This window comes from Acyrthosiphon pisum, chromosome X, assembly GCF_005508785.2.
Source record: "Acyrthosiphon pisum isolate AL4f chromosome X, pea_aphid_22Mar2018_4r6ur, whole genome shotgun sequence".
In the NCBI taxonomy this organism is placed as follows: Eukaryota; Metazoa; Arthropoda; class Insecta; order Hemiptera; family Aphididae; genus Acyrthosiphon; species Acyrthosiphon pisum.
Window position 1 is genome coordinate 106,006,172 of NC_042493.1, and position 7,357 is coordinate 106,013,528.

Sequence of the window (7,357 nt, forward strand, 5' to 3'; positions counted from 1 at the left end):
TCACGAGTCGTTTTCGGGTCACTATTTTAACATAGAGACTAGTGATGGCAGGTAATAAAAAAAATAATTTTTAAACATTATGTGAATCTGTGCATAAAATTGACAAAGTATTATAAATCATGTGTATGGTGGAATGTTATATATCTAAAATAGATAAAATACAAATATTTAATCGTTGTTATGTATATTAACATTCAACATCTTAATTATCTTTTCGGCGCTCCTGCGTTGACATTTTTTTTTAAAATATATATTGACGAACGACAATTTGGCGCATGCGTCATTTCGATACATAATACAATTTTAACGCCACCACTTTTATGGGCAAGTTAATTTTGACGCAAAAAAAAATAATTACAAATTGAAAATATATCCTAATTTCAAGTGTTATTTATTTTACTATTTGGAATATATAATATAAAGTATAAAATATAAAATAATAATTAATCATTTTACTATTTGGAATGTCCGAATGTATAATATAAAGCAGGGATGGGTAACTGGCGGCCCGCGTACCATTTTTCACTGGCCTGTACTACATTTCAATTTAATTTATAAAAATATAAAATGTTTATATTTTTCTGTATTTTATTTTATTATATTTATAAAATTATTAAAACCGATATAATGTTTATCGTAAAAAGTAGATATATATTCTTATCTAGTATTGAACTATTGAATGTAAACAATATTATATTATTTATAGGCGTATAGTTAACATTAGGTTTTTATATTGTTGCTTTCTATGTTCTCTTGCCCGCTAGATTTTCGCTCATTCAAAATTGGCTCTCTAGTATCATTGAGTTGCCCATTTCTGATATAAAGTATAAAATAAAAAATAATAATTATTCACTTTACTATTTATACAATTTTAAATTGTGTGCAATTTCTTGTAGCATTTCGTCGGGTGTGAAATTACTTAAATTAGTGCATATTTTAAATAATCTTTGTACTTCTTTTTTTTGGTTGGCGCATACCCAGAAATAAATTGTTCTTTAGTTAGGTTTGTTAAGCTTTCATCCCTTTGCAATGCACTTATATACATTTCCATATAACTGGTTTTTACAAGTTATTAATGCCGAAAAAGCATTGTGCAAACCCTCAATACTGTTCAGTACCGTAACTAGAGAGTCAAAGACCCAGGTGCAATCAAATGCATATGGGCCCCTCTTTCTTGAGATACATAAAAAGTCGGACTGACTTCACACCATGGGAATTTTTACTCCTTAGATAGGATAGTATTTGTGGATGTATTGAATTTATTTACAATAAAATATAAAAATAACAATTTTAGTTTTTATGTAACACCAAAAATAAAAAGGTGGGTAAGTGGATGTCACTCTGCTGTACAGTAGATTACAAGTGGGTCACTGTAACGAATGGTGTTAAATTTGAATTCAATGATATTATATCATTGTAAAAGAAAAACGATTCTGAGTGAAAACGGTCAGTCAGCCTATTATGATGATATCAAGGTGACTAAAGTATAATTTATATTATATAACCTATTTACGTGGAACCTTGTTTTAAATTTGCAATCCTTAGCTATAAAAGTTGAACATTTTATACATTTTTAACTACAAAATAATCATTATATTTTAAATTTGATAAATTTTGTCAAAATTCGATCTTTAAATGCTTATAAAATTGTGCCTATGTATTTTTAATATTTTTCAACTGCTATTTTAACAATATATCAGGAGCCTTGTATTAAATTTTTACACTTTTTGGCCGAACAGATAAAACTTTATTGATATTTATAGAAAAAAAAACTAAAAAAATTGAAAACTGACCATGTCCGTAAACAGCTCAAAAAGTGTCAAATTATTTTCAAAATTTCATCGTATATAGAAAATACTAATATAAACATTCAGTGAAATTTTCAAGTATCTACAAACATTCGTTTTTTAATAACAACAAAATAAGAAAATCGTTACATTAGAAATCGAGTGAATATCAAATGTTGTAAAAATATGAATTTCAAACGCATATAAAAATGTAATTTGAGTTTCTTATAGACATTTTTTTTTCGATAAAGGTAGACAATATTTGGGGGAATCTTGCATTACATTTTCAAATCTTGGATTTAAAAAGAAAATTTTTTAAGAATTTTTAACTCAAAATAATTTGGAAATCTTCGTCATTTTTACGTATTTTATCAATATTTGAATTTAAATGCTAATAAAAAATAATTGTGTTTATGGATTTTTCATATTTTTCATCTGTCTTTGAAACAATATATTAGGAGCATTCTATTAAATTTTCAAGCTTTTGTACCCAACAAATAAAGTTTTATTGATATTTATAGAATATAAAACTAAAAAAATAGGAAACTGAAAATGTTCCTAAACAGCTCAAAATAGGTTAAAATATTTTTAAAAAAGCATGGTGTATAGGAAATATTGACATAAACATTCAGTAAAATTTTCAACTATCTACGGTCATTTTTTTTAGAGTTACATTGAAAACCAAAATCGATTTTCTCGAAAACAGATTTTGCGTAAAAATTCCCGTTTTTCCTTAATTTTTCTTTTGTTTTTCACGGCGCTTTTGAAAACTATTGGAAAAATTTTACTTTTGACCCCCCAAAGTACCAACTAGATTCACTTTCCTATCAGAAAAGGTACTGTTGAAGAAAATCCAAGCACTTTTACTGTCCTAAAAGGTGATGACAGACACAAAAAAAAAATTAAAAAATTAAAAAAAAAACACACATCATTGTAAAATCAATACATTCATCGTTCCACTCAGAATCTAAAATGTGAACATGTGTACAAATGAATACATATTATTTTATCTAGATTTTAACTAAGCTCATTTATAATTTGCATTCAATATTATTTCAAACCTAAAACTATTTATGTTGTAGCCAGTCATGCTTATATCAATGGCATAAAATAAATGAAATATGCGCCGTCTGAAAAATGGGTATCAATTTATATAAAGATGTGATACCCAATTATGGATACCAGCAAGAAGATACTAGGTAGGTAAATTGAAATGCATTTTCTTAAGAAATTTTGATTAATATTTGTTATTCATACTTTATATTGTTTATTTTATAAGAATATATTAATATGTATATAATGAATAAATTGCAGTATTGGGTAAGTTTCTTGAGCTTTCAAAATAAAAGAAACTTTGTTACTTTCACATGGTAAAAAAAAATAGTTCAGAGGTAAAAATAAAAGGTACCTATAGGTATTTCTTATATAATTATTTTAAATAATAAATTAATTATTTATCCTCAATACTGAAACAGTAACACATTATGTTATAAAAATAATTTATTAAACATAATTTCTGTTATAGTTTTAATTATACCAAATTATTGTTGGTGAGCGTTTTAAAGATAAATGTTTCGATATAGCTTGATATTCAACTGTAAACTAACGATTTATCATGAAACAATATTCTTATTTTATTGCGATTCTAAAACGAATATCGTAAATATAATCGTAAATAAACGTGTATCTGCTAAGGGCCCTTCTCCCCTGCGGGCCCCAGTGCTATGCACTGCCTGCACCTATGATTTTTACGGCACTGATTCTGTTATTGGTCCTCGGTAGATCATTTTGAAGACGTTCTGAACAGTTCCATATTTTGATAGGATATTGTAGTTGTCGACGTCGACCTCTTCTGTCCAAAATTTCAAGCAACGTACTTTCGAAATAGGTAATAATTGGAGTTATAAAATCTTCGTTTTTAATGTAAAACTCACTTTCCAACATAGGCGTGCGCAGATTTTTTTCGCAGGGTATGCCGGTATTTTTAAATATACGTAGCTCAATACAAAAAATAACCCCCCAAAAACTCTTAACTGGTACAAATAACTTGCCATATAATACGAAAAGATATTAACGTGCATTTTATTTAGCTTACTTAGTGGTTTTAGATATTTTAATTTGAACAATTTGTACTATGATTTCATTCCAATAATGTAACAGTATAAAAACCTACAGACATTTGATTAAATTATAATTATATAAATAAAATAATGACAAAAAATGATAATCAAATTAATCGAAATTATTTTATTTTTGATAGTATGAAAATAAACAATACCGCATGGGCCTGAGTGTTCTGGTGACAAAACCCGCAATTCTCACGAAAATAGTGGATTTTGATTTCAACTATAATATTATAATTTTATTATTTATAGGTACCTGTGGTGATTATGAAAATATAATTATGAAATCTAGTTAATATTTGATTTCGTCTCAATAATATAAAAAAATAATCAAAATATTTAAATTCTTGAACTAAGATTCTATGAACTATGTTAGTTCATGGTTCTAATTTATAGGTAATCAAAACATTCACAACTATAAACTATATGGTTATGATAACTCTGGAGTGGATGCCATGGCATACCCGGCATCCCCCCTTCGCACGCCTATGCTTTCCAACAATACTTCAAAATAATTTACTACTCTGTCAATAGGTATAAAAGCATGCGCTATTAATTTTCGAACTTGTAGTAATGCGAAATTTATATCTTCTATATATTTTTTTGTCAATCCACAATTCTGAATTTTTCGCCAAACCGCTTGACTAAAATGAAAAAAAATATTAATTAATAACTTTTCCTTAGGTATTGTAAAAGGTTTTGAGCGCAATTGGTCTATTGACCCTAAAATGTTTAGAGCGCAATAAATTGGTATATGAAAAGGTTATTTTAAGTGCAATTGGTAAACTTCCGAAGCACCCACTACTTTCGTACTGTATTACTGCATATGGTTAAAAAACATAACATTATGTACCCTACCTATTTTATACTTTGAGGCTTGAGCTTAGGATAAAATATTGTAACCATAAGTTTAATGTTTAAGTGCTGCAGTAAATAAGTATATTTTAATAATATAATAGCTGAGATGCAATCGTTCAAACTATAATTTTAATTTCGGCTGCTATGTCGAAACTTATACGCTTTGTATTAATTGATTATTTAATTCAAATTACTCTTCTTAATTTTTTTTTCTTGAAGTTAGTAGATTATTAGGATTATTTATACAAGCCTAATACTTCACTATTTTCAAGTATATTGTTTTATTTTAAGAGCTTTTAAATATTTGTAATACACATTAAATATACCTACTGTAAGCTGTGAGGTTATCCTTAAAAGTCGTATCTCATTTTATTAATTTGAATTATTAAAATGCATATACTTACGTACCTACATTATAATATACACGTATCTACCTCAGCAAATAAAAATAAAATATTGAACAAAAATTATTATTTTTGATTCGAAATTCTATTTTTTAGATAAACCGGGCCCAATTACAATTTTTTTTTCTTACATTCGGGAATAGAGTAAGAGTGCTATGCAAATGGACCAAACCAGAGAAGAACCCAATTAAAACGTCATATAAGTTATTCGTTACATTTCCTGGTCGTGCTGTATGCAGGTAATGTATAATAGTAATTTATGGTTGGAGTTACTATAAATAGTAGTAACTATAAATACAAGTATCCTTTTTTTCAGAACTCTTATAAAATGTCTTGAAGATTCAGATTCCAGAGATAATGCTTGTTATTGGGATTTTACCACCCTGTCAGTATACATGCAACCATACGAATATTACTACATAACAGCAGGGTTCGCAGTTTTAAACATTTGTTTTAAACAATTGAAATTAAACATTGTGTGTTTAAAACAAAATGTTTAAAACAGATTGTTTAAAACATGTTTTTTTATGTTATATGTTTAAAAATGTTTTTTATAAATTCTTCTAAAACTTAAAAAAAAAATAGGTACCACATGTTATTATTTAAATTATTTTTGTATAGTAAGTAATAACAACTAATTATATTAATAATTATATTAAATTCTAATTCAAAATTATTTTTGTTATATAGATAATTTAACAGTCCGATACCTATATTACTATTATTATTAATCAATAATTATATTATAGTTTTATTTAAATGATTAATACAAATTACCCAATTATTTATTTATTTTAAAAATGCATTCACGTACCTATAGTATATTAGTATATTATATAGAAGCATAGGCATATACTATACCAATAGTGAAATAAATGACATTTCAATATTTCATATGATATATTTTTAAGTAAATCAATAATCACATCATCGACTGTTTTGTTATTATGAGTACCTACTATCTACTAACTATTGATTGAAAAAAAACTTACAATTAATATTAATTAATAATTAATTACTTTATAAAATATCATAATACAATATTCAATTTATTTCAGTCTTCTTTAATTTCTTTATTAAGTCTTTACAAGATTATAAATAGGTAGGTACATAACAAATTAGTTTTGACATTACAATAATTAACAAAAAGTAAAATAATACAATAGATTTTTAAGTTGAGTAAAATAAACTGATAACTAATAAGTCCAAAAACATTAAGTAATACAATTTTAAAAAAATTATAATAATAACAACTTTTGTAGTTTTGTCAGATAATACATTATTTGTGTTCTATCGTTGTACCCACGCGAGTTCTATGTGCAATTTCCCATTGTCCTTTCAAAGTAAATTATTATAACATTTTTTTTTGTTTTAAAAAACTGTTTTTTTCCAAACCCTGCTTTACAGTACATGGCAATAACGTATTGGACAATTTAAGAAATTTACACTCTCATTTATTACAAGAAAGTTGTCTAGGAAGTTTTATGATCTTAATTATCTGGGTCGTTAACTGTACTACACATACGTATAGGTAATATTATATATAACGGAATTACACTTCAAATCAGCATATGGCTATATATAATAATAATATCTTACGCCTCTTGGTTAGCTGTGTAACGGATAGTATCCGTTCCTTTCAAATAATACCAGTATAAGAAACATAACATTACAATAACATAGGTAATCAAGGTGAGAGTATGTAAACTATAATCAAAATAATAACATAGGTAAGGGATGATACTAGGGGGAGTGAAAGACCTTCACAATAATCTACATATAATAACTAAACTATAAATACATGGGTCGCTAGACGGCGGGATTAATCGAGTATAATAATATAACAAAACACATTCAAAACCACAAGCCATGTATTTAACGGCAGGGTATGGGGCTTGCTCTTCACATATAAGTAGATAAAAGTACATTATAGTTAAAACCAGAAAACAGGATGCGAGTGCAACAATAATTGACGGTTCGTGGAATCAACATTATGATAAGGTCTACACGTGTACACGGGACACCGATAACATAATGACACATTATGGATAAGCCAATGGACCGGGGGGTAGGTAGGACAGCCTGGGCCCTTATAAAAGCAGACCGGAGATGGCCTGTATTCAGACGTAGTGTTTTCTCCACTGTACTTCGAGCACCTTCACGACACTTTGTGTAATAATTTAAT